General features: G+C 43.3%; 1 long non-coding RNA gene across 1 annotated transcript; it reads right to left on the reverse strand.

The window, feature by feature from the left end:
• Nucleotides 1-364: 364 nt before the first annotated feature.
• LOC139558541 (uncharacterized) lies at nt 365-2,139 on the reverse strand. Its single transcript, XR_011671594.1, has 2 exons — nt 1,877-2,139; nt 365-1,459 (listed from the first exon to the last, which is right to left on the reverse strand). It is a non-coding gene; the product is annotated as an uncharacterized lncRNA (long non-coding RNA).
• Between the last annotated feature and the right edge of the window lie 266 nt (nt 2,140-2,405).

Consider the following 2,405-nt stretch of genomic DNA (forward strand, 5'->3'; position numbering starts at 1 on the left):
GTTTGGTCTGTTTATAGTATGCATGTTGAAGGGGTGTGTCAATCACTGTCGTTCACATCCCACCCTTCATTTCCGGAAGTCCTCAAAAAATGAGTGAACTCTTACTCACCTCATTTTGTTATAACATCTTTGGTCAAACAGACGATTACGTGAAACCCAGAATGCATTGTATGTCAACAAACATGGCTACACAGCTGGAATTAGCTTAGCTCATCATAATCAGTACAACCTTCAAAAAAGTATTTTACACACATAATATGTGCCCATTACAATCTGTGCAAGAATCGGAATGCATGATTTGTCACATAGAATTGAAAACATGTGAATAAATCAGTAAATACACAAATAATTGCCACACAAAACATTTTCTGATAGTGATTTATTGAGACAAGTGGCGCGTGCCGGCAGTCAACCACGTACCCTCTCACTCTAAACCATTCAGTGTTGTTGTTTATGTATGTAGATAGTGAGCTAAGCTGTAGCATTAGCAATAACTTTCAAAAGGAGACAACTCACAAATGTGGAAATTCTGGAGATTTTGAGTCTGAAAGTCAGGAATCAGATTCTGACAGTGAGGAGCTGCCCCCCAACCTTGTAGCCATTGAGAACCCTGAATCTGAGGACCCCTTGTCCACTGACAAAGTCCCAGTTCCATTAGAAGATGCTGGTGGTGATGGTGGCAGACTGACAGTGGATGAAGTACAGGAGTTCTGTGGTAGCTGGAAGGCTGCCAGCCATTTCACCCCTCCTGGCCCTGCTGATTGTGTTGAGTCCCAGTCTGGAGTGCAACGCCCCTTGCCATTTCCATCTGAGGCAGAGTGCTTCAAGTTGTTTCTGACAGAGGAGCTAGTGGGAGACATAGTAGAGACCAATCGCTATGCCTTGGAGCTACAGGATAAGAGAGAGCCAGTGTAACGGATGTGAAATGGCTAGCTAGTTAGCGGGTACGCGCTAATAGCGTTTCAATCAGTTACGTCACTTGCTCTGAAACCTTGAAGTAGTGGTTCCCCTTGCACAGCAAGGGCCGCGGCTTTTGTGGAGCGATGGGTAACGATGCTTCGTGGTGTTGATGTGTGCAGAGGGTCCCTGGTTCGCGCCCGGGTATGGGCAAGGGGACGGACGTAAAGTTATACTGTTACACCAGGAGTGGGGGGACAACCACAATTAGTGAAATGTATACATTCCTGGTGACAGTAAAGAAGAACTCCCTAAGAGAATACTGGAGCAGAGATGCTATGTTTGCAACTCCCTTCTTTGCCACCCTCTTTTCCCAAGACTGCTTTCTAGTTCTGCTGCTATGACTGCATTTCATCATCAACGCTACTGCCATCCTAAATGACCCGTTATACAAAACAAGAGATGTCAACAGCTGGCAGTAAAGTGCCATGACAAACGAGACGTCCATGTCCTCTCCACTGTCCATACAGCAACCATGTCGGCCACAGGGAAGGTGAACCACCTGACGGGAGAGAGAAACAAACCAGACAGAGAAACATCAAACCAGACTGCGTGCTTGACTATTACCTCAAAATGGGGGCAGTGGATAAGGCCGACATGATAAACAGCTTTGTGGAATGAACTCAGAAAACGACCAAGTGGTATAAGATATTTTTCCAGGGTAGCGTCAAAATACAAAATGCCAATACTTCTGACGCATTTAGCATTGTTTTACAGAGCTAATAGAATAATGTAACTAGCTACATAAGCACGATTGAATATAACACCATAAAAGGTGAGTAACATGAGTAACGTTACCTAGCGTGTCCGCGGTTATAAGGAATATACACAAATATATTATGCTCCATACACACAGTGAGCTACAGTAGAAACGGTATAACACGACACAGAAACTATTATAACGTAATTAGGCACTTACTTTGATAGAAACGCAGTCTGGATTTGAAGATGGGTGTCTGTAGTGACGCCTCTAGCACTGAGACGCTGTGCCACTTGGGAGTCAAAAGGCCAGGGTAGCTTCAACATACAACACATGCTAATACATCCGTGACGCAATTAGCATTGTTTTCCAGAGCTAATAAGACTGTAGCTAGATACCTAAGCATTGGGTATATCACCATACATGTTATGAAATGAGTAACGTTACATCGCGTGTCCGCGGTTATAATGAATATACACAAAAACATGATGCTACAGTAGAAACGACATAACACGACATGCAGAAACTATTATAACGTAATAAGGCACTTTGATAGAAACGCACACATTTCCAAAGTTATTATTGGTAACGAAAACAACTTTGATTGCGATGCAGGCGACAGGTGGAAAATATGAACACGTGTATGCAGGACGGCAGATGAGTAAATGTCTGCAGACTTGAACTGCACAAACAATTGAGAAGTGTTTGGGGAATTTTGTCCGGGTCAGAAATGTAAAAAAAATTAATT

The sequence above is a fragment of the Salvelinus alpinus genome, chromosome 2 (assembly GCF_045679555.1).
Source record: "Salvelinus alpinus chromosome 2, SLU_Salpinus.1, whole genome shotgun sequence".
NCBI classification, from domain to species: domain Eukaryota; kingdom Metazoa; phylum Chordata; class Actinopteri; order Salmoniformes; family Salmonidae; genus Salvelinus; species Salvelinus alpinus.